The 10,121-nt window shown below is 41.0% G+C and overlaps 1 long non-coding RNA gene across 1 annotated transcript in view; it reads left to right on the top strand.

The window, feature by feature from the left end:
- Positions 1-6,118: 6,118 nt before the first annotated feature.
- Positions 6,119-10,121, top strand: part of LOC144104209 (uncharacterized) — a 54,038-nt gene continuing 50,035 nt past the window's right edge. The window contains exon 1 of the long non-coding RNA XR_013308461.1: positions 6,119-6,226. This is a non-coding gene — a long non-coding RNA (uncharacterized LOC144104209). The remainder of the gene's footprint in view (positions 6,227-10,121) is intronic.

The following is a 10,121-nucleotide window of genomic DNA, read 5'->3' as shown; positions in this document are numbered from 1 at the left end:
TTTTTAAATTTTCCTTAATATAAGATTAACAGTTGTCCTTGAATCCCGCGAACTTCTTGACGGCCATCAATGCGGGTATAGAAAGGGGTGCTCAACGACAGACCATTTAGTACGCCGCAGAAATACATTAAGAGAAGCTTTTATACACGAACAGCACTGTCGGGCCGTTTACTTCGATATGGAGAAAGCTTATGATGCAACCTGTAGGTTTGTGATCCTCCGCGACCTAGGGCACCTAGGTATCCGTGGAAGGATGTTGAACTTCCGGAATGACTTCCTTTCTGACCGCTCATTTCGAGTACGCCTGGGATCAAACGTTTCTTCGTTAAAGAGAGCGGGGTTCCTCGGGCGTGTATATTGAGCACAACACTGTTAATTGTAAAGATGAATTCTATAAGCAAAAAAAACCCAAAGTCCATGGTGTCCTCAGTCTAAGTCGATGACCTTCAAATAGTTTGTACATCATCAGTTATAGCAACATGCGAGAGAATAACACAGTTAACAATAACCAAACTAGAGACATGGGCAGACAAAAATGCATTCCAGTTATCCACACAGAAAACAGTGGGCGTGCTGTTCTCACTAAAACGATGTCAACAATCCAACCCCAGTTTATATGTACACACAATCGAGCTGCCTACATAAAATGAGGTAAAATTTCTGGGCATCTCTTTTGACAAAAAGCTCACATTCCTACCTCATATTAATGCTCTAGGAAATAAAACCTCATATTCCTTGAACGTACTTAAAGTACTTTCTTGAAAACAATGAGGCTCTGACGGCATATGCTTCTTACAAATGTATCGGTCTGTTCGTTCTACCTTAGATTACGGATGCATAGTTTATTAGTCAGCGAGTTCATCGTGTGTTAAACGACTGGATCTAGTACATAATTTCATTGGTATATAGGACGTCACCCATGAACAGTCTGTATGTAGAAACTAAAGAACCATCACCTACAGACAGAAGAACGATGCTAACGTGTTCACACATTCTAAAAATCTGTTCGCTGCCTAAACATATCTGTCACCAAACAGCATTAAAGTGTCCATCTAGAACACTCTTTAGCAACAAACCACAGACCACTAGGACACTGCTCTTGCAATTTGAAGAGATGTGCCTAAACCTCGGCCGACTGGACACATTACCTGATATTCAACCGAAGACGCGATCCGCTGCATCTATGGCATCATTTTCCTACAATCTGCGATTTTACTCTTACACAGTTCTGTACACCTGATGTAAAATTAAAGTAATGAATAAAAATTGCCCACACTAAGGCCAGCAGAGTTGTGAAATGCAATGAACCCATTAGATTCAATACACTCCAGTACGGATTTGAAAAAGTCACTATACGGAACTGAATAGAATAAATCTTCAACGTCCACAGAAAACAAATATTCAATAGAAGACTAGTTTTTTGAAAAGGCTGTAACCTCTGCATAATTCATGGTGGTGAAGGGATGGAACGCTTCCACTCCTTTGAATAGCTTCTGAAGAATTTTGCTCAACTTTTGCTGCCAAGAGTTCCGCTAACAATGGTTCTAAAAGGCATGTCTAGCTTTCCGGTTTTCACCATAAACAACACGTCAAGAGATCTTTTCTTGTAATCACTGATTCCATTGGCCAGCGCGGAGAGCTGCAGCTGCAGAGCTGTTTGTTGAGGAGGGTTGTTAGTTTTTGTTATTGGTTCATCTTTTTATTTTACGTTCTTTTTAGGTTTCTGACTGCCTTTGCTTCATATGCTTTACTCTGCTTTTGCTAAGTGATGGCGCCCTCCTTTTCGTTTCTAATTCCTTTTATCAAAATCGGTTAGTTTTCTCGCAGGGGTTAAAAGTTTCTGGTCTGTTATCCTGATGTTGGTGCTTTTGGTTCTACGTGCTGCGTTTGGAGCGATAATGCGAAGAGTCTCATGCTTCAGCTGCATGTTTTAATATGCCACTTTTACGTGTAATAAACAGTTGGAAGGGTGCGCATGTGGTGCCTTTTTCCTGTTAGTGCCCTTGTTGAGCCGCAGTTCATTTCATCTAGCGCCAACTCGCCCCTCAGGCCGTTATTCACACGGCTTAACGCTCGCGAGTTTTAAAGATCCCCTTGTCTCAAGCGTTAGCTCGCTTGTGGGGTCCCCTATATAACCGCAGCACGACGGTCCCCACATCATTCACGGAGCAATCCAGGCAGCCTTCGCAACCAGGCACAGGCTAACCGCCTTCTTCGTTCATTGCAGGTGTGTATCCTGTATCTTTGATTACAAACATCGATCTTAGGCTACTGGATTGCTCCGTTCGTGTTTGTGTCCAGCATGGGTGATAAGCCTCCTTCAACCATAAAAGAACTTGTAAAGGCTATGACTGACTTGCGTGCACAGTTTGACTCTAAGCAAAGTGAACTAAAGCAAGATTTAAAATATGTGATTGAATCTGAAATGGAATCAGTCAAAACTTCAATGGGCTTTATCAATGAAAAGTTCGAAGAATTTAGAACAGAGATCTCTGAGCTCAAAAAGACCCTGTCTGACGTGAAAAACGTAAACCAGGAAATGAAAAAAGAAACCAACCGACTCACAAATGAAGTGAAAACTCTCAGGCACGAATTAACTGAACTGCAGCAGTACAGTAGAAGAAATAACCTTGAAATCAAAGGCATCCCTCCAGCACCCAGTGAAAATCAGATTTCAGTGATGACATCGATCTGTCATCTCCTGAGCACCGAGTTCGATACATCCGATGTGGAAGCTATCCATCGTGTGCCCTCAAAAAACAAGGACGAACCCAACGTCATTGTTAAGTTTGCCTCCAGGAAAGTGGGAGACAGCATTCTGAAAAAAGCGAAAAAGCAACGGCTGAACACTACACTTCTGAGCTTTGATGATCACGAGAATCCCGTGTTTATCAACGAACATTTGAGCCCGGCAATCAAAATTTTGCTAGGTAAAGCACGGAAAGCCACAAAGGAAAAACAGTGGAAACACACATGGGTATCTGATGGCAAGATCCTGATGCGCAAGACAGATACCTCGCATGTTCTACATATAACCTGTGACGCTGATCTTGCTCAGGTAGTCTAGACACATGGCTTTCTCCGTTGAGGAAATCAGTGCTAAGTGGCGCGAGAGCGAAAACCTTTCCATTTTTCATTGCAATGTCCGCAGCATAAATAAAAATCTAGACCAACTCACTGTACATTTATCGCAACATTCTTTCCAGTATGATCTTATCGCTGTAACTGAAACCTGGCTTAAGAAAGGAGAAATACCGTACATACCGGGTTACACAACGCTATCTTTACCAAGAGATAGCACCGCACGAGGGGGTGGCGTTGCTCTTTTTATAAAAAACGGCATAGATTATCAACAACTCTCGGATTCCTCTCTGAGCTCTAAAACCACGGAAGCACTTTTTATTCGCCTTAAGACAGACGTCGTAATAGGCGTGGTATATCGTCCGCCAAACACGTGCACAAGTCAGTTCATATCTGATATGAAGTCCATTCTGGTTCCTCTGATGTCTTTTAATAATCAGTTAGCAATAGTTGGTGATTTCAATATCGACTTATCAAAGGATGACTGTCCATATTATATTTTCTTACTGGAATCGTTCAACCTCAAGAACGTTATCAATGTGCCCACTAGAATTACACATCAGTCTGCAACAATTATTGATCACATCTTATGTAACCGTGATATGGATGCCTGTGCTGGTGTTTGTAACCAAAACATAGCTGATCACTGTTCAACTTTTCTGTTCTTGACACGGTCGGGTATCGATTGTACTTGCCCTACCCATACCAATGTATTTTCACGGGTGGACTACGCGCATATGAGGCGTTTGCTCGAATCTATTCATTTCGAAAATCTGTGTCACAGTGACGTTCACACTGAATTTGCTAACCTCGTATCTGCTGTTTCCTATGCAATTACTAAGTCTACGCTGAAGTTTTCTCGGCGCAACTATAAACATGCCATATGTCCTTGGATTACTGAGGAAATACTCACAGTATTGAAAAAAAAGGATTCATACTACAATAAGCTCAAAAACAACAGAACAAATGCTTATTACTTGAAACAGTTTAAGTATTACAGAAACAAATTCGTGGCGCTGATGAGAAAATCAAAGAAATTGTATTATACTAATTTGGTTAATCGTCAAGGAAATGACACTAAGCAAGTATGGAAGATTGTAGGAGAAGTTACGGGAACAGTTAAAAGAAAACAGATCGTTCCTGACAACTTGTCAATAGAGACTGCAGACCAGTTTAATCAGTTCTTCACAACCTACGGTCAGAACAGTGCGCAACCTACTCCCTTAGCTTCAGTGACATCCGGCGTACCTCGATGTATTAATAATGAATTCAGTTTCTCGAACATTACTAGCGATGAAGTTGCAAGTGTTGTGGCGAACATGCCCACGAATAAAGCGGCCGGGCCAGACGGCATAATGGCTAAGGTAATCAAGAACAACATTGATTTGTTCTGTGTTCCTTTGTGCAGAATATTCAATCACGCGATACACTTTAGCTTATACCCCGATACTTTAAAAGTTGCAAAAGTTGTTCCGATATTTAAAACTGGTGACCCTAACAACCCGTCTAGTTACAGGCCAATATCTGTACTGAGTGTCGTCAATACCATTTTTTAAAAATTAATTGCTTTCCAACTGAAAACCTTTCTTGATGCTAATCATATTATTTGTCCTCAGCAACACGGATTTGTTTCTAGCAGGTCCACGTCCACGGCTGTAGTTACTCTATCATAGCTTATCCTATCTGCTCTTCATAATCATAATGTTGCTGTAAGGGTATTTATAGACATCAAAAAAGCTTTCGACACAGTCTCACACTCCATTCTTTTAATGAAACTGGAAGCATATGGTGTGCGTAGCGGGGCAATTGAATTCTTTAAAAGTTATCTTTCTTCACGACAGCAGCAAGTTGTCCTCAAACAGTTCAAGTCTGCATACCAAACTGTTACGTGTGGTGTACCCCAGGGGTCAGTTCTGGGACCGCTTTAATTTTCAATCTTTATTAGTGACCTCCCCAATGCAATACAGTGTTCTCAAATTTTGATGTATGCGGATGACACTGCACTTATCTTTACTGGCAACTCACTTGAGTCAATAGAAAAACCTATTAACAATGAACTCCAACGTATTTCGACCTGGTTTCGTAATAATCATCTAACTTTAAACACTGAAAAAACTAAATATGTTATTTTTCGTTCAAAACAAAAGTGTATTGAATCAAGTGATTTTTCTATATGTGTTGACAACAATGTTATTGATAGTGTGTCTTCTTTTAAATATTTAGGGGTCATGTTTGACTGCCACTTGTCTTGGAAGGAACAGGTGCACAATGTGTGTAAAAAGATTGCGTACGGTTGTTTTACCTTGGCTAAGGCACGGCGGCACTTTCCACCTGCTATTCTTAGATCACTGTATTTTTCATTATGTCACAGTCATCTCAGTTATTGCAGTGAATCATGGGGAATCACATACAAAACGTATTTAACACCATTGCTAAGACTACAAAAACGTGCCTTGAAAACCATGGGATTACCTTCTTCGAATAGTTCTAACAATAACATTTTTGACGCAATGCAAATCATGTCAATCACAACCCTACGCGATTACAAAATAGCTCTTATGGTTAATAATATTATAAATGCCAACTACCCCTTACCTCTTGGTGCATTCAGTATTCCCGTCCGCAACACTAGACAAGCCAGCAATGGCAATTTTAACCTTCCAATTTGCCATAATGCGTACGGAGAAAGACGAATGGAATTTACAGGAGCGAAAATTTGGAACTCGTTGCCAATTGAAATAAAGCAAACTAGGAATTTCAAACTGACATGCAAGAAACATTTTTTGGGAATGGAAGCAAGGCTACAAAGTTAGTTTTTCTTCAATGTGTTTGTGATTGCTGTCCTATATGTTATTTTGTATTGGACCGCTTACTAGCCTCATTGGCTATCAGTCCATATATCTGTGTATACATTTTGTTTGTGTTAATAAAGACTTCTTGACTTGACTTGACTTGAACTAGTTGCGGTACTACTTAACCGGTACGGCTAGTGTTTGTGTTGCTGTGTCGGCAGCGTGCCATGTTAGCCAGGAATCGTCTGCACCGAGATCGACGGATGAAAAACCGCCGTGTTTGCGCCGAAGAGCTCGATGTTTCTTCTGTTCAAGCGGAAGTTCATCGAATATACCATGCGCAGCGTAACCAGGTAAGTGTCGTTGCCGAATCTGCTACAAAACAATACTTACAGATTGCAACAGTTGGGAGTGTGTGCTGAAAAGACGCCAGGATCATGTTTCATGGAAAAACAGCCGATCCAATTCTGGTTGGCACGTACGTGATGTGTGTGCACATCGCGGTGTATCAGCGGCTTTAGCGTTACGCTGCTGATCCTAAGATCGCGGGGTATTAGATGATGTTGTGAATGAAGGTAAATAACGGGGCTGGGCACATTCCTGTGTTTAGAGGAGAAGCACTGACGGGGCGCGCGATAACTTGTGGGCGTTTACTGTATCTCTTTTCCATCGAAAAGAGGCCGCCTCTGTCAAGATTTGATCCCGAGGCCTTGGGATGAACCGCCAACGCAAGAGCTACTGAACTACCACGGCGAGTCTAAAAGAAGCATGTGCTCAGAAAGAACACTAAGTGAAACCAAACATTTATTATAATATAAATATTAGTGTCTATGATCAAGATGGAAAAAGGGACTGCAAGCTTGCGCATTGCCTCATGAGAGTCTCAGATAAATTGCTCCACGCGGAAAAAATTCTGCAATGCTGAGGAATATAAATGGAACAGTATGTATAGTCCCAATTTTTTCTTTATAGAAAATAGCCAAATGTGCGTTGCTTTGTCGTGTAGAAACTACAATATATTGTGCCCAGTAAACCATTCCAAAGAGAGCTCTTATTTCCCCCAAGCATCTCTATAAATGATTCAATTGTCAGATGGTTGAATTTAATGGTGTAACACTTGGCAGAGTACATTAAACAACAAAACATCCATTGGCTTGACAGTCACCAGGAAAAAAACAGCCATATAACTATGCCTACAGTATCAATGAATCAACGCTTTCAAGGGTCTCTGAACACAAACTCCTGGGGTTAACTTTAACTTCTGACCTCAGTTGGGACGTGCGTATCGCCAATGTTACCTCTGCTGCCTTGCGAAAGCTGTTCTTCCTTAGAAGATTGTTACGTCTGGCCTCTAAAAACACCAAGCTTTTCGCATACACCACCCTCGTAAGGCCAATTTTAGAATACGCAAGAGCTGTTTGGTTCACGCAATCAATCACTAACATCACTCGGCTTGAGAGAGTGCAACGAAAAACTGCCAGGTTCATACATAACAAATACAAACTCTCTGAGTCCCCTACCGATTTTGCCGCATCATCTGGCCTTCCATCACTACTATCTAGGACAAAATAATCCGACCTTATCTTTATATATCAATTATTAGACGACAGCTACACTATAGATGTGTATAAATATGCATCCTTCTCAAAGTCACGGCAATCCTGGCACAAGCATGCGCCCTCTTAACTGAATGCACACGCCAAACGAACACTCTCAAGCGTTATTTCTTTTCTTTAGCCATTAGCGAATGGAATCAACTCGGTCCATCGATTACCATTAAAATCTCCCTTCACCTCAAGATTACAAGAATGTAGCAAGAATCAGTAAAGTACCAATAGTCCTAGGAAAGCCAATAGTGCCAATACCAGATGACTGAACAACAATTAATTATTGATTTTTCTTGATACTTTGTTATTGTTAAGAATGATTGCATTGTCTATTGTTACCCGTTACCTTTTTTTTCGCTTTCTTCTAGTTCTTATGGGTAAATACTTCAAATACTAGCATGCTGGCTGGCATAAACGACTGCTGCTGTACTTGTTTTCTTTTTTGTTACAGTTTTGAATCTTCAAAGTATTTTTGGTAACCCGCCTACTCGTAGTTATCTGGAACTTATTGCAAGAGCTCTCTTTTTTGTTGATCTGCTTGTCATTTCTCTTCTGTCTTTTCAACTTTGTACAGGACCCATTGCCCACCTGCTACCGTCTCCTACTGAGTCTGGCTGTATTGTATATAAATATAAATAAATAAACTTACGAAGGGAGCCAACAGTCACCGAAACCCAGGTGCATAGGGGAATGTTTTTAATTTTTTTAATGTGTTGTACTAATCAGTGGGATAATAATACAGTAATCTATCGCTTAAAGTAAATTACTTATTAGCATGGTTGTTTTTTTCTGCTGCTTAATAAGTAATTTTCTTTATGCGATAGAATAATCTAAGTATTATTATCCCACTGATTAGCACAAGACATTAACAAAATTAAAAACCTTCTTCTATGCACCTTGGTTTCGGTGACTGTTGGCTTCCTTCATAAGTTTCTCAAACAAGCCCCTCATTTTCTTTACCTTGTCTGCTAATAGCTTACCGACGGTCTCGGTTCTGACAGTCTTGATGCCATAGCTAGCTTAAGAGGGCTCTCGCACAGTTTCCGCCCTCGCCGTTAGATGACGTTCCACGTCACACTTGCGGTATTACAGGATGTGCTACGTTCACCGCTACGGACGAGGGCCGCGCTGGTGAACACTCTCAAGGTTCGCTTACACACAATATACAATATAAATACCCACGAGAGCAGCAGATTGGACAGCCGTCGCCGTAGCTCAGTTGGTAGAGCACCGGACGCGATATTCAGAGGTAATGGGTTCGGATCCCACGCGCGGCATGGTTGTTTCTTCTGCTGCTTAATAAGTAATTTTTTTGAGTGATAGATTAATCCAAGTATTATTATCAGACTGATTACCACAACATATTTAAACAAGTTGAAAGCAGTCTCCTATGCACCTTGGTTTCGGTGACTGTAGGCTCCCTTCATAAGTTTGTCAAACAAGCCCCTCATTTCCTTTACCTTGTCTGCTAATATAAAAAAATACATATATGTCTTGAATCATCACAAATTAGCTCAGTGGTCAAGGAAATTTTTACAATCTGGATCTATTCATTTCCGGTAGAAACAGCACGAACGGACGAAGGATCTAGAAAGAGAACACACAGACAAGCACTGACTCGAAACTACATTTTTCGTTCAGAAAAACATTTATAGCTAACAATCACATGCGCTAAAATGTTCCAGCTCACACGCCCAGAGTACTATCTTAGGGCCACATCGTAGGCAAATGTCTAAAAACACGTACACCCCGATACAGCACAGCCGTGACAACCAAAAAGCACGAAAAAAATCAAATCACTGAAACGGATATCGTGTTGTCCAAGGAAGCAATATATTTACTGACTAGCCATAACAATTACTGACTTACGTATCCATGTTTCTATTTCGATCATGGTACGATTCCATTAACTCTCTTGTTGTTTTGTCTCTATGACGAAAATTAATGCGCATGCGTGCGACTTCAGGTCTGAGCACTTTCCCATTTTCTTTCCCGCAATCCTGGCAGTGGTCATAAAGATGAGAATAGGTTGACTCTGAAAGTGATCTGAGGTGTTCCCTAAGCCGAATATCAATGCAGCGCCCGGTCTGACCGATATAAACTTTATTGCCCGAAAGGGGAAGCTCATACGCCAATGATCAAACACATTGCAAACATCTGGATGTACGCCATACTGAACAGTCTAGTGGCCCATTTCTAGGTACGTTAATTGTCACATCGGTTCCTTATCATACGGCAAAACTTCCAGCCCCCCTCCCCTCCAATCTGTGTCGCTCAGAAAACTCTACGTGTATGTGAAACAGTCCCGCAACCTTTTTGTAATCATGAACCGTTCCGAGTACGTACGGAATACTGCATCTTTCCTTTCTTTCTTTTCTGTTTAACCCTTCTAACAGAAATAACTAACATAGTATTGCACGGGTAGGATAAAAATCGATATTTCTTACACTCCTCAAAGTCTCAGGAATCGTTTGCAAGAAATAGAATCATTCTGTTTTCTTGCGTTTCGAAGTTACGAAGAGCTGAGAGATGCTAATCGCAGAAGATGTGAAAGGTCAGAAAACGAGCCTTAAAGTTTATGGACTCCTCGCTTTTGCTTTGGTCAAAAAATTGCTGCACTGAAATCAAAGAAATCCTCAAA

Source organism: Amblyomma americanum, chromosome 9 (assembly GCF_052857255.1).
Source record: "Amblyomma americanum isolate KBUSLIRL-KWMA chromosome 9, ASM5285725v1, whole genome shotgun sequence".
NCBI classification, from domain to species: domain Eukaryota; kingdom Metazoa; phylum Arthropoda; class Arachnida; order Ixodida; family Ixodidae; genus Amblyomma; species Amblyomma americanum.
Note: the sequence above shows the minus strand (reverse complement) of the source record. Positions and strands in the feature narration are given on the sequence as shown.